General features: G+C 34.3%; 2 long non-coding RNA genes across 3 annotated transcripts; one reads left to right on the top strand and one right to left on the bottom strand.

Moving 5' to 3' along the window:
* Nucleotides 1-16,954: 16,954 nt before the first annotated feature.
* Nucleotides 16,955-17,749, bottom strand: LOC127869265 (uncharacterized). The gene is made up of 3 exons (XR_008044497.1): nucleotides 17,668-17,749; nucleotides 17,286-17,476; nucleotides 16,955-17,094 (listed from the first exon to the last, which is right to left on the bottom strand). It is a non-coding gene; the product is annotated as an uncharacterized LOC127869265 (long non-coding RNA).
* Nucleotides 17,750-18,496: 747 nt separating this feature from the next.
* On the top strand, nucleotides 18,497-22,780 carry LOC127869261 (uncharacterized). Of its 2 annotated transcripts, XR_008044495.1 has the most exons (5): nucleotides 18,497-18,925; nucleotides 19,379-19,455; nucleotides 19,651-20,472; nucleotides 22,285-22,366; nucleotides 22,658-22,780. It is a non-coding gene; the product is annotated as an uncharacterized LOC127869261 (long non-coding RNA). The 2 variants fall into 2 exon arrangements; XR_008044496.1 differs by lacking the exon at nucleotides 19,651-20,472.
* The last annotated feature ends 3,055 nt before the right edge of the window (nucleotides 22,781-25,835 follow it).

Genomic DNA, 25,835 nt, shown 5'->3' on the forward strand with positions numbered 1-25,835 from the left:
CTCATGCGACGTTTGTTGACTTATTTTATTCAATACTAGTATATTAAGATCTTAGCCCGGATTCAACAATAAGCCATTTTTGTGGGTTCTAGGATTAGTTGAGCAAGTCATTGGCCATTCTGTTTAAATGATTTGCATAACGATAAGAGGTTGATGTCAAAATTGGCTTCAAATCAGATAGACAATCTTGCAATCACCTTGTATCGTAAGTTCAACAAATGATGATTCACTGACTTGTCCCAAAATCCTACGATTTATTCTGTTTTGTTCTAAAGGTTGTGTTTTACAGCTTTTGTCCGCGTAAACAGTCCATTAGTTATATATATGTAATAGAAGGACATATGCTCGTCAATTCTTTGATAAGAGTACTATTTTTAATCGTTACCGTGGTGAGAAGCGCTGAAAAGTGTTGCTTTTACACGATGCACGTTAGTTTTTACAAGCTCTTTAGAAACTAAAGGATGCGGTTGTCTTGCGTTCATAAAAGCACAGGTTTGTACATCAGTCTTCGCTAGGCGTAGTAGGAAGTGAACTTAGCTTACAGAGGGAAAAGCGGCAAAACAGAAAATGTATGTCGTGATATAAATGTCATATTGCTAATAACGACGATCGGAAAAGTACTACCTGCAATGATACATGTGACTCCTGATGGTCTCGTGTAAACGGCTAATGGGGTGGGTAAGACCGTTTGGACGACTTCCCATATTGCGGAGCAGAATATCAGGATGGAGGCCGCGATCACGATGTACCTCACCTGCAGAATGACAGGGGCTGAACATTTGAAGAGTAACATTAATCCTGTGTTACTCTTATAACTTTTGTTCAATGGGACTATTAATGTTCGTATTATTTTTTAATGCTCACGATTAACTCATTATTTTAAAGCTTAATGACATTAAACCAACTCCTTCATCAGTCAAAGAAAAGCGAAACTAAATCTAGCATATGCGCGGTAAGCAATATATCTTTCCTTTATTTGGCAGCTAAAAATGGTTCATATGTTGGGAGGCGGTGCATTTTTTTTAAACTACTCCCGCCTAAAAATCGGACTGTTTTCATGAAATCAAAATTTGTTTTGCGGTACAGAGCTTGGTTAACAGTTTAGATGTGAGTTTTCTTTCTCGCAATGCTGGAGAAAACGACGTGGTCTACTATGTTTAACTCATTTTGACAAAATATGGTTTCTGCTAAGGTGTACTGTTAACAGCGCAATTGAAGAGGGCAAAACACGTATCTAACAGAAAACATGGATGAAACTTACGCAATGTGCACATCATGGAAACCTATATTGAGCGACATTTGGTCTCCTCAAATCATTCCAAACAATTATCAGCTTGTGGTCTTGAATAAACACGATCGCTGCAAATGTTTTCCAAGCGGTGTTACACTACTGTGGTTTATATAAAGTTACAGACATTCCATATACACATATTCATTGAAAACAAAAAGGCAATTGTACTTTCGACTATGTTTTATTGACAATGACATACTGAGAACCAAAATTACAAGATGTTTGAAAAGAAATTTCGATGTCAGCTAAATTTCGATAAGCAAAACTATGAATGTGTGCACAACCAAAATATTTTATAGCAATACTATTCGTAGAGCTTTTAGTTGATTGTCAATCAAATTCATTGTTATTTCTCTCATGCTGCAAATGTCTTGCTCCATTCTCGGACGTTTCGCGCTGCTAACGCCTGGTGTGTCACTGGAAAACACTATGACCGCATTTTGCATAATTAGCGTTTCATGGCGTGGTTATTTTGACTCGTATTCGCTAAAGAAATGCGATTTTAGTTCGCAGTTTTCAGTGTGTTTCGAGCAAGGATATATTCATGTACGTGAACAATGCTACAAGTTTGTGTTTCTTCGTGCGATCGGCCACAGACAGCAGTATCATATATTTGCCCCCCTGGACCCTACCCCCCCCCCCCGAGCTTACCCCAGGGGTTCCAGATTGTTATATGTACACCTATTGTGTATGGTTTTACTTTTCAACAACGAATATGGACAAACTTTCAAACTGTGTATTTTTGTCCATATTCGTTGTTGAAAAGTCAAATCATACACAATAGGTGTACATATAACAATCTCATTCTGGAACCCCTGGGGTAAGCTCGGGGGGGGGGGGGTAGGGTCCCGGGGGGGGAGCAAATTTATGATACTGCTGCCTGTGCGATCGGTGAAAAATCAACTAGTGTCCAAACCGAATCATCCGAAAAAAGGGTACAGTTTGCCTGTCAAAATGCATTTTGAACTAATAAAAATAGTTTGAAATCAGCTTAACGACCGTGTGTCGATTCTTGTTCAGATGCTTCACACAATCCATAACAATTGAACAGTTTGTGTATTTTCTACTGTCTGGTCACATTTGTTGTAATATTTGTGAACAATTTCGTGTTCCTATGTAAGTCTGTCCTGGTTCAAATCACAAAAGCTTGAAATTCTATCCATAAAGCTTATCTAATGGCTTAATAAAAAATACCCTTATATAGTAATTAGGTGTCCTGCTTTTTGGTCAAATGTTCCGACAATTTTTAATGGAATGTCCCGCATTGGACCTAAAAAATTCTGGCATGTATACTAGTATAAAGATACTATATAGGGGTATTTTTAACTCCACTGGCCAAAGGCCAGCGGGGCTTATGCCATGGTCCTGTGTCCGTCGTGTGTGCGTGCGTGCGTCCGTGCGTGCGTGCGTTGAATTTTTCTTTAAACATCTTTTTCTCCTAAACTACTGGTCCAATTCTGATGAAATTTCTCAGAAATGTTCTTCTGGTGAACCTCTTTCAAATTTGTTCAAATTATGCCCCTGGGGTCAAATTTGACTTTGCCCCTGGGGGTCAAAAAATTGAAAATTTACTTATATAAGGCCTATTTTGTGCAAACTTTATAAATCTTCTTGTCAAGAACCATTGGGCCTAGGGATACTAAACTTGGTATGCAGTGACATCTTATAGTCCTCTACTAAGTTTGTTCAAATTATGCCCCCTGGGGTCAAATTTTGCCCTGCCCCGGGAGGTCAAAAAATTTAAAATTTGCTTATATAAGGCCTATTTTGTGCAAACTTTAAAAAATCTTCTTGTCCATAACCGTATGGCGTAGGGCTACCAAATTTGGTATGTAGTGACATCTTATAGTCCTCTACCAAGTTTGTTCAAATTATGCCCCTGGGGTTAAATTTGACCCTGCCCCGGGGGGTTAAAAAATTGAAAATTTGCTATATATGGCCTATTTTGTGCAAACTTTAAAAATCTTCTTGTCTATAACCATTGGGCCTAGGGCTACCAAATTTGCTATGTAGTGACATCTTATAGTTTTCTACCAAGTTTGTTCAAACTATGCCCCTTGGGTCAAATTTGACCCTGCCTCGGGGGGTTAAAAAATTGAAAATTTGCTTTTATAAGGCCTATTTTGTGCAAACTTTAAAAAATCTTCTTGTCCATAACCATTGGGCTTAGGGCTACCAAATTTTATATGTAGTGACATCTTATAGTCCTCTACCAAGTCTGTTCAAATTATGACTCTGGGGTCAAATTTGACCCTGGCCCGGGGGGGGGTTAAAAAATAGAAATTTTGCTAATATAAGGCCTACTTTGTGCAAACTTTAAAAATCTTTTTAACCATAACCATTGGGCCTAGGGCTACCAAATTTGCTATGTAGTGACATCTTATAGTCTTCTACCAAGTTTGTTCAAAATATGCCCCTGGGTACACATTTGACCCTGCCCCGGGGGTCAAAAATTTGAACATTTGCTTATATAAGGCCTATTTTGTGAAAACTTTTAAAATCTTCTTGTCCATAACCATTGGGCCAAGGGCTACCAAATTTGGTATGTAGTGACATCCTATTGTCCTCTACCAAGTTTGTTCAAATTAAGCCCCTGGGGTCAAATTTGACCCTGCCCCGGGGGTAAAAAATTGAAAATTTGCTTATATAAGGCCTATTTTGTGAAAACTTTAAAAATCTTCTTGTCCTTAACCATTGGGCATAGGGCTACCAAATTTGATATATAGTGACATGTTATAGTTCTCTACCAAGTTTGTTCAAATTATGCCCCTGGGGTCAAATCTGACCCCGCCCTGTGGGGTCAAAAAATCGAAAATTTGCTAATATAAGTCCTATTTTGTGCAAACTTTAAAAATCTTCTTGTCCATAACCGTATGGCATAGGGCTACCAAATTTGGTATGTAATGACATCTTATAGTCCTCTTCTAGGTTTGTTCAAAGTAAGCCCCTGGGATCAAATTTGATTGTTCCCCAGAGGTCACAAAATTGAACATATGCTTATATTGGGCCCATTTTGTGCAAACTATAAAAATCTTCTTGTCCATAACCATTGGGCCTATTTCTATCAAATTTGGTAGGTAGTGACATCTTATAGTTCTCTACTTAGTTTTTTCAAATTATGCCCCTGGGAACAAATTTGACCTTGCCCCAGGGGTCACAAAAATGAACATATGCTTAAATAAGGTCTTTTTTGTGCAAACTTAAAAAATCTTCTTGTTCTTAATTATAGAGCCTAGGGCTACTAAATTTGGTATGTTGTGATATCTAATAGTTTTCTACCAAATTTTTTCAAATTATTCCCCAGGGCTCAAATTTGACCCTGTCCCGGGAGGTCACAAAACAGAACATATGACATTAACCAGGGGAGATTACTGCGGCCGTGTGGCTGTGACCAACAACAACAACAACAACTTGTTAACATGAGATAAAACCCTGTCATTTAGTGCCATTTTAGATCAGATGGTGACTGCTTACAAAGGAATTGAAGTAAGAACATGTGTTCTGAATGTTTTTCTTATAAACTGAAAACAAGTCGGGATTTATTTAAATATGTCGAAAGTGACCACATATCCAGATAAAAAAAAATCGGATGACATGTTTATTTAATGTTGTTTTTTTGTAGTGTTTAAACCAGTTTAATTATATCTTATTGATTTTAAAACACAACTTCCATGAACATAATTGTTTCCAGAAAAGTCAATATATGATACTGCATTGTAAACTCAAACTTTGTATCCTAGAGGTGTTGGAATTAATGAAGTGCAATGTTCTTAACTATCGTATATGCTGCTTTTTAATAACTAATGATTCATTGTTCCATTTGTGAATTGTGACTCATGAATTGTGGAGATATGATTGTCAATTGCTCAACGATCCATATAAATTTCTGATCATTTTATAGTTTTCTTAATATAAGTTACCATGAATTGATCTTAGAAGTAAAATGTATTACGTAATTAAATACATTTATAAATATAAGAAATAATCTTTAGATTATCATAATATTCTCAGGCCTGTTGGTCTAAGGGATGTGTGGTTTTTTAATTATATTTATGCCCCTCTTCGAAGAAGAGGGTGTTAATTGTTTTGCACATGTCGGTCCGTCCACCATATGGTTTCTGGATGATAACTCAAGAACGCTTAGGCCTAGGATCATGACACTTCAAAGGTACATTGATCATGACTTGCAGATGACCTCTGTTGATTTTTAGGTCACTAGGTTAAAGGTCAAGGTCACGGTGACCCGAAATAGTAAAATGTTTTCCGGATGATAACTCAAGAACGCTTATGCCTATGATCATGAAACTTCATAGGTACATTGATCATGACTCGCAGATGACCCCTATTGATTTTCAGGTCACTAGGTCAAAGGTCAAGGTCACGGTGACCGGAAATAGTAAAATGGTTTCCGGATGATAACTCAAGAGTGTTTTAAGCCTATGATCATGAAACTTCATAGGTGCATTGATCATGATTCGCAGATGACCCCTTTTGATTCTCAGGTGAAAGGTCAAGGTCACTGTGACCCGAAATAGTAAAATGTTTTCTGGATGATAACTCAAAAACGCTTATTCCTAGGATCATGAAACTTCATTGGTAAATGGATCATGACTCGCAGATTACCCCTATTGCTTTTCAGGTCACTAGGTCAAAGTTCACGGTGACTCAACTTAGAAAAATGGTTTCCGGATTATAACTCAAGAAGGCTTACGCCTAGGATCATGAAACTTCATAGGTACATTTATCATGACTCGCAGATGAACCCTATTGACTTTCAGGTCACTAGGTCAAATGTCAAGGTCACGGTGACTTCACACAGTAAAATGGTTTCCGGATGATAACTAAAGAAAGCTTACGCCTAGGATCATGAAACTTCATAGGTAAATTAATCATGACTCACAGATGGACCCCTATTGATTTTCAGGTCCATAGGTCAAAGGTCAAGGTCACAGTGTCAAAAAACGTATTCACTCAATGGCTGCCACTACAACTGACAGCCCGTATGGGGGGGGACATGCATGTTTTACAAACAGCCCTTGTTTGAGATGATTCTTTACAAAGAAAGATGCTATATTGTATTTGTTATAAATGTGTGAAAGGCTCTACGAAGGAACCAGAGATTATTAACCCTTTACCAAACACCAACAGGATTTTACGGGTTTATAGCCGACGACTTTATAAATAATTATGATAAAATGAGAAATTGCTCAAGATGAGCAATTTCTCCTTTTATCACAATTATTTCTACCCTACCTGATTATTTCCTTAATATTCTATTACAATTTAATTGTCATCTGCAACCTTTTTCAAATTGGGAAAGTCCAAAATGTGTCGTTTGGTAAAGGGTTAAGGCATTTTGATTCCTACGGGTCTTGTGAATCTGTTTCAAATCAAATGCGTATATTTGATCTTCAGCATCTAAAAATATGTGAAATAGAAAGAACGACAATATCTTTTGGAGAGATAAATGTACCTACGTTATAAGCAATGGGACTGTGCTTCAAAGGAACAATTCCCGGGGCTTTTAAGTCTGTTTAGTTAACACGGTAGTAACTTTTTCCATATATAACTTAGAAACGGAAGTTTTTCACGAAACGCAGTCGGAGACAACTATGAGCCACGCCCACTCGACAGACAAACCACAAAATCGAGAGCAATCGCACGAATTGGCAGCCGAACCACCGCATATGGAACAAACACCAGAGAATTGGTACAAACAACCGAAAGCAACAACACAACATATACGCACGGCATCGGCATCTAGAGGACGAACGACCACAAAATCCAAAAACGTTAATGCACTCTCAAATGTCCTCAATAACACTATGAAAAACAAAACTACACAAGGACCGCCGACGCCACGTGCAACGCAAAGAAACCGCTCCGCTTCTATAAATAGAAACACGGGGAAACCCAAATACAATACACCACCCAAAGATGTAAACAATTCGATTCCAATAAACACACCAAATGCTGGGACAAACCAGGAACACTCACGCACAGCACAATAGGAAATACAGGAGAAAAATGGACTCGATTTCTGCCTTTGGAATATTCAAGGATTAATTGGAAGAAGATTTGACAAATTAAACAACAGTGAAGAAGTGCAATCATTATTTTTGAATAAAGACATAATTTTGTTAACAGAGACTTGGTTGAACAAACTCCACAATTGCACAGTGGACGGCTTTTCACATTTTATACTGAACAGAACTAACAAGCATAAAAATGCAAAAAGAGACAGTGGTGGACTTATTATATATGTTAGAAATAATCTAAAACAAAATGTAGAATTGCTTAAATATAAAAATGATAGAATAATTTGGTTAAAAATAGATAAGACTGTTTTCAATTCTGAAAATGATGTATTTGTATGTCTTTTATACAATGTACCAACTGGCAGTGCGAGAGAAGTGTATGATGATGAAAACATTTATGATTCATTAATACAAGATATTGTAGAATTTAATGCTATATATGAAAACAAAACTAGCTTTATTATTACAGGTGATTTTAATTCCAGAACTGGGAATCGCAATGACTTTGTAAATGATGAATACCTGCATAACTTAAATATGATGCCTGATGATTACAGTATAGATGTATTCTTGCCGCGAAACAGTCAAGACAAAATTGTAAACGAAAATGGCAAATTGTTAATTGACTTCTGTAAACAAACAGGCCTCCGTATCATGAATGGTCGTGTATGTGAAGACTCGCACTTAGGTCGGTACACATGTATAAAGGACGCTGGTTGCAGTGTTGTTGACTATGTACTATGTATGCCAGAAATGATGCCAAAGTTCACACAATTCTCAATATCAGATCCAAGCATAGAATCAGATCACTGCAAAATAGAATTTTCTATTAAAACTGAACACAGAAACGCGGAATTAAATATAAACAGCGAAAATGAACCAAGAAACTTACCGCAAATAGATCATACTTTTATATGGGATGAAAATAAAAGATTATTTTTTATCAATAACCTTGAATCTGAAGAAATAACACATGAATTACACAATCTAACCTCAAATATAGACACAATTACCCAATCTTCAGAAATTGATAATAATCTTGAAACATTTTGCAACTTATTAAACAAAACTTGCTCACCATTAAAAAAAACCATCAAAAACAGAAATAAACAGACAAAAACACAGAATAGTTGGTTTGACAATGAATGTAAACAAAAACAGACAGATTTTTACGAAACCCTCAATAATTACAGATCTGATAATAGTGACGAAAACAGGAAAAATATGGTACAAGTCAGGTCACAATACAAATCACTCGTAAGATCAAAAAAGTTCAAACACGATAGAAAAAATACAGAAAAACTAATTAATGCTAGAATGAACAACGCAAAGGACTACTGGAAACTATTAAAAAGCTTATGTACAAATAACACATCTACAAACATAACACATGATACCTTTGCTAGATATTTTAAAGCAGTAAACTGTCCAGACTCAACATTCTACCAAGCAGATGAAGACACCCTACATTTTAATGAAAGATATGTTAAAGGGGAATTCAATATTATGTTTGAAGAACTAAACATTGAAATAAGCAATGATGAAATACTTAAAGCATGTAAAGAGTTGAAAAATAATAGATCAGGAGGACCAGACTACTTCATAAACGAATTTTTCAAATACGGCATAAATAATCTTCTTAACTATTTAAGTAAATTATTTAATAAGATCTTCAATTTAAACTACTTCCCACAAAAATGGTCAAACGGTTTCATAATACCACTGCATAAAAAAGGAGACATAAACAATCCAGAGAATTATAGAGGAATTACACTACTAAGCACACTCGGAAAACTATTCACAAGAATCCTCAATAATAGACTTAATGCATGGGCCGAAAATTACAGTGTTAACGTAGAAGCACAAGCCGGTTTCCGATCAAACATGTGTACTACTGATAATATTTTTATTCTTCACGCGGTGATACAACAAATGTTAAATAACAACAAGAAATTATTTGTCTGTTTTGTCGATTACACAAAGGCGTTCGACTTACTAGTAAGAGAAAATATATGGCACAAACTTATCAAACTAGGCATCAGAGGTAAAATGTTAGACATCATCACATCGCTTTACTCAAATGTTAAATCATGCATTAAATTTAGTAACTGCTTAAGTGAAAGCTTTATATGCAACCTCGGGGTCCGCCAAGGAGACTGTTTGTCACCGTTTCTATTTGCAATGTATATAAACGACCTTGAAGAGACATTGATATTAAAAGGCCACAACGGAATAAGTATCCACATGCTCAAACTATTCTTACTCTTATATGCTGATGATATAACAATAATGTCAGAAAATGAACAAGACCTTCAGCATGGATTAGACATTTTATATCAATATTGTAATCAATGGAAATTGACGCTGAATGTTCAGAAAACAAAAGTTTTAATATTCAAGAAAGGAGGAAGAAACCCAAGGGGACAACATTTTCTATACGGCAACCAAGAACTTGAAATTGTCACAAATTTTCAATATTTGGGAATAACATTTTCCTCAAAAGGATCCTTCAACCTAACATTCGATAAACTTGCAGGACAGGGCCTAAAAGCAATATTTAAACTAAGATCATATTTATATAAATTCACTGATATCTCAATTGAACACTCGTTATCGCTATTCGATAAACTAATAACACCAATTCTGAATTATGCAAGTGAGGTTTGGGGTTTCAATAACAGTAAAAGATTAGAGACGATACACTTAAAATTTTGCAAACAGCTTTTAGGAGTTAAGTTACAAACACAAAATAACTTTATATACAGCGAACTTGGGCGATTTCCTCTAAAATGCAGCATTGTAGCTAATATTATTCGATACTGGTTCAAAATCTTAAAATGCCCAGAGACCAAACTAATCAAAATCACATATAAAATGATGTTGATAGAACTAGAAGCTAACCCAAACAAACCATCTTGGGTGAAATCACTAAAAGAATGTCTAGAACAATTAGGCTTTTTTCATGTATGGCTAAATCAGGGTGTTGAAAACGAAGACTTATTCATGTCATCTCTAAAACAAAGAGCACAAGATATTTTCTTGCAAAACTTAAACAATGAACTCCACATGTCCTCAAGAGCATCAACTTATATACTTTTCCACAACTTTGGCTACAAAAACTATCTCAACAGTTTAAATATAAAAAAATACCGACAAGCTTTCACACGTCTCAGGACATCATCACACAGACTCGCTGTAGAAACAGGAAGGTGGCACAAACCAAACAAAATACCAAGAAACAAACGAAAATGCCTATCTTGCAATACACTAGAAGATGAATTCCACTTTTTATTAGAATGCCCACTTTACAAGGAAATAAGAAAATTACACATTAAAAAATACTATTGGAAACATCCAAACATAATTAAATTTTCAGAACTAATGTCCGCAAACAACAATGGTATACTAAAAAACCTAGGAATATATATACATAAATCACTGGTGTTAAGAGAAAATATATACTCACAGAATAAGTTATTAATCACCTATTACATAAAATAAATATAATTATACTCACAACCATGCGAGCCTGGCAAACCCTTCAATATGTGAAATGGCAATCCAGCTTTTCTATGTTTTCACAGCCCCTTATTACAGCAACGATGAAAACACACACCACTATTTTTTAACCAAATTAGTAGAAAAACAATTTGTGTCAAGAAACAGTAGTGGTACCTGAAATTGAAAAAGACAAAAATACACTGGTATTACAAAAAGATACAACATAAAACACAATTATGTTTATTAGGTGTATTGCAAACATAAGAATCAAATAAACATCAATAGCGGTCCATACAATAACCGAAAAGCACCGAAAAGCACCGAAAAGCACCGAAAAGCACTCAATTTCTCTCTATATATATGCAATATATCGTTTTTAGTGTATGTTAACGAGTTTAATTAGTAATAAATGGTTATATGATTGTATGTTTATACTAAATTGTGCCCAAAATGGAAAATATCGGCAATTACCGACCGAAAAGCACTTCATGTGGAAACCGAAAAGCACTCAATTTCTCGCTATATATATGAATATTTGCGTTTCTATTGGGTGTAAACGGATTGAATTAGTTATAAATGGTTATATTTCATGCACATTTATACTACCTTGGGTTTATAACGAGGTATTAATGCCCGAAATTGGATAAATATCGGCAATATACCGACCGAAAAGCACTTCATGTGAAGACCGAAAAGCACTCAATTTCTCGCTATATATATATAATATTTGCGTTCCTATTATGTGTAAACGGTTTAAATTAGTTATAAATGGTATATTGCATGCATATTTATACTACCTTGTGTTTATAACGAGGTATTAATGCCCGAAATTGGATAAATATCGGCAATATACCGACCGAAAAGCACTTCATGTGAAGACCGAAAAGCACTCAATTTCTCGCTATATATGTGAATATTTGCGTTTCTATTGGGTGTAAACGGATTGAATTAGTTATAAATGGTTATATTTCATGCATATTTATACTACCTTGTGTTTATAACGAGGTATTAATGCCCGAAATTGGATAAATATCGGCGATATACCGACCGAAAAGCACTTCATGTGAAGACCGAAAAGCACTCAATTTCTCGCTATATATATATAATATTTGCGTTCCTATTATGTGTAAACGGTTTAAATTAGTTATAAATGGTATATTGCATGCATATTTATACTACCTTGTGTTTATTATGAGGTATTAATGCCCAAAATTGGTTAAATATCGGCAATATACCGACCGAAAAGCACTCCCGCGACAGCAGAGAATCACCGAAAAGCACTCAAGTTCTCTATATATACATGCAAGTTAACTATAAGGGCCGATTTTAAAGGATTGAAAAGATGTACATATTTATTTAGTCAAAGTCTGTTCATATTGAAACTTAATTTTAATGTCTGAAGTCATCATTAACAACTTGTGAACGAACGGCCGGTACGCTTCTTTAATCAGCACAAAGCAGTTTGGAAATAGATTTTCGCACCTTCAATTAATTATATTCCAGATAATGATGAGAAGTTGTGTTATGATCGGTGCCTTTAATTCATGTCCGAACAGTGCGGCTCGTGTGAATTAATGTTCAGTTTTGTTGATTTACATGTGCTCAATTAATTATTCGATGTACGATGTGAATCTAATCTTAGTTTTAGTGCAGATTCGTTCATACGACACAAAGACACTATTTTATGTTACGGATCTTTTCGGTTTAGAGGACTGAGACATTCATGTTAAAAATCGAATATAATATATATTTTTTTATAAAAAACAGGTAGCAAGTTATAAATATATCGGCAATGTACCAACCGAAAAGCATTTCATGGTGTTTATCATCTTATACGTAAATTGATGTATATGTTTTAAGTATTTCTAATTGACGTGAAACTCTTGAATAGAAATTGCAGCATGACTTTTAGTTAATGTGCTTTGTATTAATAATAGCGATTTTAATTGAAGATACAAAAAAATCAACATGTACACTTGAAATTCAATAGCTCCCCAAATGAGTGCAGAAAAAACAACGTGTCAACGTGTCACGTATATTTCAGGCACGGGCACAATCACACTTTATTAGCGCCGTCTTTAAACCCTTTTAATCTCTAAAGAACAGATTAATTTGACCTTAATTAACAAAATTAACAAAATTATTTTAACTAATGCAAGCTAGAATTAATATGTGACTACTTGCTATACAATCAGTACCATTCGAAAATGGATCGTATTTAATTGTGGTTCCTTCTTTGAACTTATGTTGACGGCCGACTTTTAGAATAGCTAGTGCCAGTAATAAATGTATTTCTTTAAATTCACATGTTGTTTTTTTAAGATATGAAAGATGCAAATGTGTCTTACTTATATTGTTTTCTGGTATTTAATCTATCTTATATATATGTGACTACGTGCTAATTTTTGGAGAAATGAAAGATTCAAATGTGTCTTATATATATTTTATCCATGTATCATGTGTATTCAGTTTTCATGCGAAAATATATCTTATTTCTTAATTTCCACCATCACACTTTATTAGCGCAGCGCCGACTCAGTAAATTAATTAATGTAATAAAAAAAGTGCAACGGTGAGGTGGATCAATTGTTAGTGCACACCACTTCAGCAATAAATGAAAGTTATTTTGGCTGTATATCCGATATTTCCAATACAGTAGCCATGTTCCTGTGTATTGAGATGATAAGATCACCACAGCAGGTTGCTAATACACAGTGTAGACTGAAATGAAAACAGTTATTTTGGCTGTAAATCCAATTCCAGTACAGTAGCCATGTTCCTGTGTATTGAACTGATAAGATCACCACAGCAGGTTGCTAATACACCGTGTAGACTTCCACTGTTTTATTATAGTAATTGTTATTTACCTGCTTGGAATAAATGGTGTATTCATTCGGGTCTGATGGTGTATTGTAAAATATATAATTCTGATAAGAAACAGTAGCACACAACAGGAATTTGGTTGATAAAAATAACTGATGTATTTATTGAAAGTGAAATTTGCCCAGAATAGTTGTATAAAATTTTTCGTCTAGCGGCCAAGTGCATTAATCCCGATCGCTGTTGGGTATTTTACTGTTTAGTAACACCTTAATACCATCATTTTTAAACTGATAACGGAAATAAAGAAATATCTTTTTTTTGGTAAGTATACGTGCTTGAATTAATGTTACATCTTTCATTGGAGATACATTGCCGCAGAGTTCTAGTTCGCAGCGTAATCAAGCTCCGTGTAATCGGTATCCTACAATAAATAAGTTTTTAATTATGTGTAATTTAATTCGCAACATTGCTTATCTCAACGTTCAATGGCCCGCGCACTTCACAAAATTTTAAAACATCATTATTGTTAAGTGTACATGCTAGATGTATTCATAAAATAGCAGTTTTTTAAAAACAATCGGACTTTAACCTTTAATTTGATGCAAATGAACAGAAGAACTGATGTATTTATTTAACGTGAATAACATTTTGAACTAAAAATGTTTTGAATTAATGTTAATGCAAAAATAAATCTATAACATTATACCGCTGTTGGGTATTTTACTGTTAGTAACGCTCGATTGGTCATTGTCGGCTCGGGTAAAACTTACATGTACCCCGGGTACTCTTAAGTAACTCATACTCATGTTGATGCAGTTTTTCTTAACAGAAGTTTGTTTAAGATAATCGTTAGCGCGTTTTACGACATCGGATTTTGGGCGGGAAATACAACTGGGGTACAGTCTAATATCGACCGGGTACATGTAGGTAGTACCCGAGCCGACAATGACCAATCGAGCGTTAGTAAGCCATTAATACATACATTTTTAAAATGTGAACGGAAATAGGGAAATATCGTTTTTTGAGAAGTTTACGCGCTTGATTAAATGTTAGCTGTAGAAATTTAGTCAACTCTTCGGGACACCCTCTTTTTACAGACTTCGGGCCGCATTACAGTCAAAAAAGAAAAATGCATTGATAAATGCTGCTAAGTCCGAAAGGAAACTATTAGATGCGTATAATGTGGGATTACAGCAGACTGATGTTACGTTCCCGTCTTCAGACGCGGACAAGATGGCGATCAATATTCTGCACAAATTTCATCCTGCAATGATAGGGCATTACACACCTATCAAAAAAATCGGTGACGGCAACTGTCTGTTTAGATCTATTTCAAAATGTTTGAATGCCATTGATTCCTGCAAACAAAATTTTAGTAAATGATGTTTCGCCACTCAGTGATGATATTAAAGTTACAAAGGTAGAAACATGTTCAATTCCTGCTAATGCAACTTTTGTGGTAATTGATGGTGACGACTCCGATTATGACCACTCGGAAACTGTTGAAAGGTCTTTTGAAAACTCATTATCTGAGAGCAGTGATGCAAATCAGAATGATGAACTGACAAATGACCAAGCAACGGCTTCTGAGGCAGACAAAACTGTAACATTGTTTAGTGGGAAATTAAACCCCATTTCTATCATATTGACGCGTGTGCGCAGCGGGTAATCAGATTGCGCGCTGCGTGTATTAAGACTATCGCACCTTCAATCGGATGCTATTTAATTAACACCCCGCTGATAAGATAACAGTATTAACACCTTCGATCAGTTGTGTTGTAATTAAAACTCACTGATAGTTTACCTGTGCATTCCGTTGATATTTATATCTGAAAATAAATGAAACACGATTTAAATGCCCCGTCGTATAGATTTCTTTACAAATCTTAATGATAATCATACCTGTTTTTTTATCATTGTTCACATTTGTTATTATAATCATGATCTTGAATTTTATAACTTTTGTACCTTCTTTGCATATGTCTATGTAACATAGTTGTATCTTTGTTTATTTTGTTTAATCTATCTTTTATTCGAACCTTACTACCTTCTTTGCATATGTATATGTAACCTAGTTGTATGTATAGTTTATCCATTTTTATTCTATGTTTTTTATATTATGTACCACTTATTAGTTAGTTTGTACCATATATTTATATACACATTGCGTCCCATATGCCGGTGTATGTCCTGGATTTTTTTTTACATATCATTACTTTCTATAATCATAATCTGATTTGAACTTGAGGGTAACATAATCATTGACAGACAAGCTTATCTTAAGCTGTGCAGTTTTATTTCATTACAAACAGCTGCAAATATTTAATTTCTTGTTTATACAAATGGGACTATTTCCGTTGTTGTTTTATTTCTTGCATAAATTTTCGGGAATATTTCGGCCTTTTTTTTCAAAATTTGGCTCTTACAAGAGGTGGCCTCCACGTGGCAAAAGCTGGGCAACATATTCATTATGTTGGCAAACTACCTCATGTATATATGAGTCGTGTTCTGGGAAGAAAAAGGAGCTTAATGCATGTTCGTAAAATGTCATCCCAGATTAGCCTACGCAGTCCGCACAGGCTAATCAGGGACGACACTTTCCGCTTTTATGGTATTTTTAGTTTCAAGGAAGTCACTCCTCACCGAAAATCACGTTTGGGCGAAAAGTGTCGTCCCTGATTAGCAGTGCGGACTGCACAGGCTAATCAGTGACGACACTTTAAGCACATGCATTAAGCCCACTTTTCTCAGAACGCGCCTCATATATATATAGTGCTTTATTTTCAAACTTAAATCAATATTTAACGAAGTCATCATTGATTATATTAAATATAGAGAGAAATTGAGTGCTTGTGCTTTATCTTTAAACTTAAATCAATATTTAACGAAGTCATTATTGACTAAATAAATATGTACATCTTTTCAATCCATTATAAACGGCACTTATAGCTTAGTTTCGTTTATATATAGAGAAATTGAGTGCTTTTCGGTGATTCTGTGCTGTCGCGGGAGTGCTTTTCGGTGGCCACCAAAAATAGTAATTAGCTTTATATTTAAACTTTTTATTTAATGAAGTCATTATTGACTAAATAAATATGTACATCTTTTCAATCCATTAAAATCGGCCCTTATAGTTAACTTGCATGTATAAATAGAGAACTTGAGTGCTTTTCGGTGATTCTCTGCTGTCGCGGGAGTGCTTTTCGGTCGGTATATTGCCGATATTTAACCAATTTTGGGCATTAATACCTCATAATAAACACAAGGTAGTATAAATATGCATGCAATATAACCATTTATAACTAATTTAAACCGTTTACACACAATAGGAACGCAAATATTATATATATATAGCGAGAAATTGAGTGCTTTTCGGTCTTCACATGAAGTGCTTTTCGGTCGGTATATTGCCGATATTTATAAAATTTCGGGCATTTATACCTCGTTATAAACCCAAGGTAGTATAAATATGCATGAAATATAACCATTTATAACTAATTCAATCCGTTTACACCCAATAGAAACGCAAATATTCATATATATAGCGAGAAATTGAGTGCTTTTCGATCTTCACATGAAGTGCTTTTCGGTCGGTATATTGCCGATATTTATCCAATTTCGGGCATTAATACCTCATAATAAACACAAGGTAGTATAAATATGCATGAAATATAACCATTTATAACTAATTTAAACCGTTTACACACAATAGAAACGCAAATATTCATATATATAGCGAGAAATTGAGTGCTTTTCGGTCTTCACATGAAGTGCTTTTCGGTCGGTATATTGCCGATATTTATCCAATTTTGGGGCTTAATACCTCATAATAAACACAAGGTAGTATAAATATGCATGAAATATAACCATTTATAACTAATTTAAACCGTTTACACACAATAGAAACGCAAATATTCATATATATAGCGAGAAATTGAGTGCTTTTCGGTCTTCACTTGAAGTGCTTTTCGGTCGGTATATTGCCGATATTTATCCAATTTTGGGGCTTAATACCTCATAATAAACCCAAGGTAGTATAAATATGCATGAAATATAACCATTTATAACTAATTTAATCCGTTTACACACAATAGAAACGAAAATATTCATATATATAGCGAGAAATTGAGTGCTTTTCGGTTTCCACATGAAGTGCTTTTCGGTCGGTAATTGCCGATACTTACCATTTTGGGCACAATGTAGTATAAACATACAATCAAATAACCATTTATTACTAATTAAACTCGTTAACATACACTAAAAACGATATATTGCATATATATAGAGAGAAATTGAGTGCTTTTCGGTGCTTTTCGGTGCTTTTCGGTTATTGTATGGACACCATCAATAGTAAACATCATATTTTATTAACATGTAAGCCAGTATATGTATATTGTTCATTTTTATGTAGGTGTACATGTATGTATCTAAGTTTATAACAGTTGTCCATCATATACCATGCTATTTTATTCTATGTTGTTACTAAAACTTACAAAATGTGCATAATATGTAAGGTTTTCTTATTGGTGAACGCAAATACATTGCATTTGTTTACCACATATCAAATAACAATCGATAAATGTGTGCTCTAATTGTCTAAATGTGTAACTTTTAAATCTTCAAAAATTGTTAGCATGATGAATTGGCCATCACATATCAAGCCACTCAATTGTATCATTAGTATATACATATAGCTCCATCATGTGTAGTAACCTAATTCCTCGAATTAGATTACTTAACTAACATTAGCAATAACCACGCACCTGCTATGCAAATTATTGCGCAATCGGTGTTCAGGCAAAAAGTTGACCGAAAAATGTGGGGTGTTTTTAACGAGCATGAAAGAAGTAATCCAAATGAAAAATTTGCATATGTGGGAGGAGATATGTCCAAATAAGCAGTATCTGACCTTGCCATGACCGGAAAATAAAAAATCATTGCTCAAAAGTGAAAGTAAAAAATTCGAAGGCCAATATTTTGCAGAAAGAAGGCAGATTCACTTGAAATTTAGCTTTTAATAAATCAATTATTGTGTTTTTTAATAAATTCTAACCATTTGAATCAGGTATATGCGCGTGAAATAATATATATTTATTTATTTCCAACACCACTATTCCTGTGCAGTAGAGTTACTCCCCTTTACGCGGAACTATTACATTGTTGTTACGGTGAATTCGGGAGCGATCTTTTGAGCAGTTTTACGGATATCCGTACGATAAACACAGTATTTGTTTGGCAGGAAGAGAAATCGTCTCATTTGGTATCGATGCAGGTATGAATTCACTTAAATCACCTAAATTATTGTGTTAATTATGTCAAAGAAAATTTGTTCCAGATCGTACCCGCGCCATGTCGTACCGGACTTATCTTCATTTGTAACAAATGTAAAATGTAACTTCTGTGATTGATCATAATCATAAACTTAAAAGCTAAGTTACGTTATTAGTTTTAAGTTGATTATACATTTAGGGAGCATTATAATTCACACACCATCTCATTATTAGTTTTGTTAACGTGTTAAAACTGCTATAATTAATTTCAGTTCTTATTTCATTTACATGATTAATATACAAAAAATAAATGGATATTATTATATATAAAGGTTAGGTTCTAGAATTAACCTTTGCAAAATTGAGGATGCAATGCTAAGACTCGGTTATTATGTGTCGCAGGTTTTGTGCATACCGGTATTGAAATTCTATTTTATTTACTTTTTATTTTATAGAGAACATGACTGACAAAGATCTATTGGACAGTGATTATGATGGGATTTCACAAATACATGAGCACAGTTACATTGTGGTAAGTAACATTTTAAGCAGTTGCATGTTGAAGACATTGAATTTGATGGTTAACAATTATATCCTGAATTTAAACTTAATTATTTAATAATACAGAATATACACATGCCCCTACTGTAAGAAATAATATTATTGTTGGAAATGTACTTTGTAAGTATGATGACAAAAATATGTATGTGTCTGTTCATTTGCATAGATATCGGACTCTGACCAGACACAACCACCTTCACCTTTTGGTTGACAGGAATATTCCAGTGAAAGATCAGTTGTTTAACAGCCTTTTTGACAAACAGCAGAGGCGTATCCAGAAAATTTTCAGAGGGGGGGGCTCAACAGGGGAGTGTGCGGGAGGAGTGTCCCCTTCCGTCGTCGAATTTTTTTTTAAAATGGCACCTTGAAATGATGCGATTTCCTGCTATCTAATCCGCATTTTGCATGATAAAAGTGCATGTGAAACAAATAAAAACTTGAGTTCACACACCAAGTGTGACAGACACACGGACAGACAGACACACAGGGGTAAATCAAATGTCTCTCAAACCACTAAAGTGGTGGGAGACATTATCTTTATCAATAACTTTTTTAACGGAGTTAGATGGGTGGACCTCCTATTTAACCTTGTTGGATATCCTACCAGGTCAACTTAGGTACAACATTAAAATGTTTATGTCCATGTCCCTATGAATGGAAAGCAGGCACACAGCGGACAACCTGTCCTGACCCATTGATGATCTTAGTTTTGTCTTAACAAGTCCTTGGGCACTGATACTCCTTTCACACTCGCATGATGCGACAGGGAACACACATGATATGGACAAAACAGTGTAAATGGTGGGGTACAGCTGGGAATCACAATGTGCAACAGAGCCCTGAAGGGAAGTAGGTGGGTTGGGTACACCTTTCCACCTAGCCTGCCCTAAAAAGTGCAACTCGGCAGGGAGGGACTGAGGGGAAGGGAGATCATCATTGAACCATTCAAGGTCACCAGCACTGACGGATGAGGAGCACATTTGTTCAGGTATAAACTTCAATCCCATGGCTGCCTTAGTCTGCAAATCACTGAATTGGGTGTCCATTTCGTTCACAAAAGTGTCAACAAAGGGAGTCGTTAGGTTTCTTGTGAAGTTTAATTCGGGTGTTGCTGCCTCGATGTTGTCACGCTTTAAGAAAATGATTTAGTTTCATATAGCAAAGTAATTCTTCATTTTTGAGTCTTTTTTAATTTTAAAAACTATGGATGAACATCAAAGCAGTTAGCCCGATTTGTAAAATAACTAAATCAAAACAACAAAAAAATGCCATTCATTAAAGCAGGTATATACGATCTTTTATATGTGTTTAATTGTAATATATTTATAAAATATGTTACAATAACACAAAATAGGCAAGAAAAATTATACATTAAAGCCGAATTTCATAAAATGCAGCAAAGACAAATTAGCGCCCCGAGCCGATTGTGACGTACATATTTTCCTACAATAACCGAAGCATTCGTCTTTGTATTAGGATTGGAGTTAGTGTTCGTGTGTAGTATGAATAGATATCTTTGCAGGAACTCAAATAAACCGTTAAACTAAGTTTAGATTCACATCGACACATGTTCTTCTTAACTTTTATTTTAATTTATATTGAAATGTATATATAATAAGTTTTTTACACATTTTATATAAATTCATAAATATTTGACAAAATCGTATATACCCGCTTTGAGTGTGCAGTTTAATTTCACTGGCAATAACTTGTTACTCAAAAGGATTATCACTCTAAAGAGCTAATACCAACTAAATTCATCAAAGAAATTACCGAAAAAATAATGATTGTCCATTGTGTTCGTCTAAACTCTTTAATTGCTACAAATTGAAATATTGTTTTTCACAAGTCTTATGCGGCAGCCATTTGTAAGCATTTATCTATAGCTAAATGTATGGATGAATTTCATTAGTTGAATGTATCTTCTTCAGCCAATCAAATAGCGCAGTTTATTACTTACAGTCAATGAAGCGTTCACTTTAGCTGACGAAGGTTAGATCGTCTGTACACATGCCTGGGGGCTAATCACACAAAACGACAGCTGTTTATGGCTTTATAAGGGACATATGACAGGAAATACACAAGTGGATTGAAACTGTAAGGGGCTCATTTTTATTAAAAATCGTGTCTAGCCAGCCAGCTGGGGGGGCTTTAGCCCCCTAGCCCCCCACCTAAATACGCCTCTGAACAGTATGTGTGACTGCATCTTATTATTAATTTTAATATTACTATTAAAATTAAATTGGAAATTACTTCAGTTGGCAAAGGAATTCCAGTTATTTCATCATATGGCGCTACATTAAAAAGATGACTTAAATGGATGAAATATTAAATGCCCTTACAATTGGCTAATTTTGATCTCAGCATGATTTTTAGCAAACTTTGAAAAAAGAAACATTGAATCAGTAAAAGCTTGTAGAAAACATTTGCGGTTAAATGTTCTGTTCTTTCAGTTTGTCAGTATCACTTAATTAATATTTGCATGCAGTGCACTATTATATTTCAGCATCTTTGGAGTTCCTTTCATGAAGAAAACAAGCTCTTAATTAATGTATCGACAATGATTTACTAAATCCAAGAAGTTGTTTAAAGATATTGAGCTGTTACATACATTCGCCTATTATGAGTTCGAAACTTCTTACAGTAATTATAATTATTATTATAATATTTTTTTAATTATTTTATTATATGTTTATCTTTTTTTAATAGGTGTGTTAAACTATTCTAACAAATAGTGTTTCTGTTTCATCTTACAAAAGTATATAAGATTTAATTTAGCAATGCATTGTCGATCTTTCAGAATTCCTGGTGCTGCCATTCCTAATCAACCGACATATCAGAATTTTGGATAAGAATTCAGATTACTGGCTGCATATTCAACCGTAAGTGTTTTTCCTGTTCAATTTAACTGCTTGTTCATAAATAAAATTTTGTTTAAGAGAAATAATATTACTTAGAAAATGTTCTTAAATACCAGGTTGTATCACATTTGTATTGGGTGGGTGGGGCAGTTGTACATGTTTTGGATAATGTTTTTTTTATAAATACTAACCAAATAAGTTTTTGTTTTTTCAACATTTATTCTTGTTTTGTTGTACATTATTTCAACTGTGATATTGAATCACATGCACATTTGCAATTTAGAAAAATCAACTTTTTATTGTCTATTTCAGGAATTTTTGGGTCCTGGGTTGGTGGGGGGTAACGTGTTTCAGACCAGAATCCTGCCGGACCATCCAATTGCAAGGACATCTAACATAGCTGAAATGTATCTGTAATGAATAATTAAAAGTTTGGATAAAAAATGTGTTCTTAAATCATTATTTTAAACAAATTATACACCCAGGTTGACTATTTTGAAAAAATGAAAAATGACAATTTTTACACATGGGATTTTTCAATGTTTCCGCATTCACTAACATTACTTTAGACAATGTAAGATAGACAAACCATACATATTTAGAAATGGTTTACTAATATCTATCAGAAAATGTATAATTTTACTGGGTTTATTTCAATTTTCAAAATCAGTGGTTATTGCTACTAACATGAGTCATGAGCAGACCTAAGTTGGTCAATTTTACACATGCGCCTCAACCTAACGTTTTGATTTCGGGTTAGGTTGTCAAGCTTGTAAAACTGTACCACACTTACAACGTTGACTTACCATGATAAAATCCATTTAACTGTATCCACGACGGTAGTTAATCCGATTATTTCCAGACACATTTGATGATTTCTCCAATTATAAATCGATTGTGTAACGGAAGCACGAGTTGATATATCGGATATTAATATCGTTATGAGCTCATTCTATACATCGATGGTGACGTCACTTCGTTATCAGTAAGACCGGTGTGTACACAATGTTATGAGCTTGAACATGAAAGGCTACACAACACCAACATCAATCGCAAAATACACATGCACCAATTACATCACCAACGTTGTAAAAATACTATATGATACTTTGTGTGTATATATATATATATATATGTATATGTATGTGTATATATATATATATATATATATATATATATAAGCGTGTGTGTATGTGTGTGTAAATAACAAATGTTATTTTGTAAACTGTTAAACATGTATGTAAATATATATGTAAATAACTTTTACTGATAAATGCATGTACCTGAAATCAAACCCTATAGAATGCCTACGTGAGTGTTTCTATATTTTTGGCTCTCTAACAAGGAATATACAATCTAACCCCCCCCCCCCCCAAAAAAAAAGGCTACCTAGATTTAATATCCATTTTTGGTTAACTCAACTTTGTGTGTCAAATATATACTAAATATACCGTTCATATTTAAATTTACACTTTTTAATACATAAACTCTAGTTACATTTCATTAGACTAGAACTTACATTTTTCTCCGAAATGACCCAATAACCCTGGTCTAAGACAAATACACGCTATATTTTTTTTTTTCTCCTTCCATTGCTTCCAAACGTTTATTTATCTTTTTATTGCATCTTCACAATCAAAATGTATCTATATCTATATATATATGCAGATATCTAACATGATGCAACATATCTCACCATTAAACGGTTGTATATTTCTTTGTCATGTGTTGCATGCGGAATGATGGGCATATTGCCTTTTTTCCTGAATAAACATCTATCTATCTATCTATCTATCTATCTATAAAAATGCTCACCCTTCCAACTTTAAGCGCCCAGTGGGACGAGGGATGGACAGAGAAAGTCACATGCTTGAGTACATTTCAACCCATGCGCATTGCGCGTTTTTTTTCGCATAAAAAAACAGTGGAGCGATACAGGGCCATCATGGCCCTCTTGTTTTATTTAGCCATTAGATTAGCTTTATGGATAGAATTTCAAACTCCTGTGGTCAAATTTTCTAATCATTGCCTATAGTGTAGATATTTGCAAATTCAAGCCAGCATAACATTTTTTCAGATTGAAGTGAATGAAAAAAAACAGATAAATGGAAATTGTGGCTATATTGCAGGCATGTCTGAGACCATTTTATGTGCAGTGCAGATCAGGGTTGGCACCAATTGACCGCCTCTGGTTTTAATCCGTTAAAACCGCCCTGGTCAATACTCCCAAAGTAGTCATTACTGGTCAATACTGGTCGATTTAACTTTACCCCCATTTTGATTAATATTCCATGCCAAATTAAACAATATTGATAATACAAATTAAACAGACATGTTGCCAATAATGTCTTCAGCTAGCTATTAATACCCACTATTTTATACCTGTTCATGTAATAAGTAGGCCAATCTCTCAAAATTTTGCAAATTAGTCAAAGTTTGTCAATTGGATTTTTCTGGTCGATTGAATTTTTTTTTTAAATTCTAATGAATTATGAATGCTCAGATAATTTTGTGCTTGATTCAACAAGAATCTGTCAGTTACAGCGTATGATTTGTTCCTCATGCCCACTGTCCCCACAGTCTTCTCACAGTCTTCTCACCTACACATGTATACAGGTTGGGGCACCCAAAACTAATAATAGGGCCTTAAATGGCACCTTTTGACACGACCCTTACTTTTCATGTATTCTTGCCTAGATTTCTTTAAATACTTTTTAAACAAAATAGTGAAAAATCTTTTATTTTCCATTGATATAAAAATAAAAAAACATAATAAATATTTATTAAAGTAACTATAGCGCTCAAAATCAACGAAAGTTTGGTTAAGTATTTCGTAAAATAAAGTTAACACCTTAACAATCAGTGTTCCTTATAGCAATAGCCAAAATTTCAACGCTAGATGTGGTATGATTACTTAGATTTTTGTAGATACAAAATGCTCGTTTTTATTTATTTGTGGCCACAATTAATTCCGGGTGTGTAGATTTCGTTGATTTTGAGCGTTATAGTGACTTTAATAGAAAAATTAATTGAAAAGAAGAGACTAGAGTAGACCCACAATTGGAAAACATTATTTGTTGGCAAAATCAAGAACTTTGATTGCTTATTGATTTGAATACCAATTGAACTTTTAAATATGAAAGGAAAAACACTCTTAATACAGAAATGAGACAAATTAGAAGTAACTATTAAATTAATAGCAAGTAATCTCCTTTTGTGTGAAAGATATGTAATAGCCTAAGGGCAGATTTGCTTCATTGTCAATATCAGAGACATAACACTGCATGCATTTTATTACCAATTAAGGCCTAGGGGCCAAATTTATGACCCTAGATAACACAAGAGTTCTGATTGTCCATCTGCTTATCAAATAGATATATCAATAGATAAGTGAAATACTATGGTAACTACAATAGTAATAATACTTTTATAACATATGTGATGCACTGAGATAAAGATATTGCCTTAGTCCTTATGTATTTGAGGCCGT

Source organism: Dreissena polymorpha, chromosome 1 (assembly GCF_020536995.1).
Source record: "Dreissena polymorpha isolate Duluth1 chromosome 1, UMN_Dpol_1.0, whole genome shotgun sequence".
Taxonomy (NCBI): domain Eukaryota; kingdom Metazoa; phylum Mollusca; class Bivalvia; order Myida; family Dreissenidae; genus Dreissena; species Dreissena polymorpha.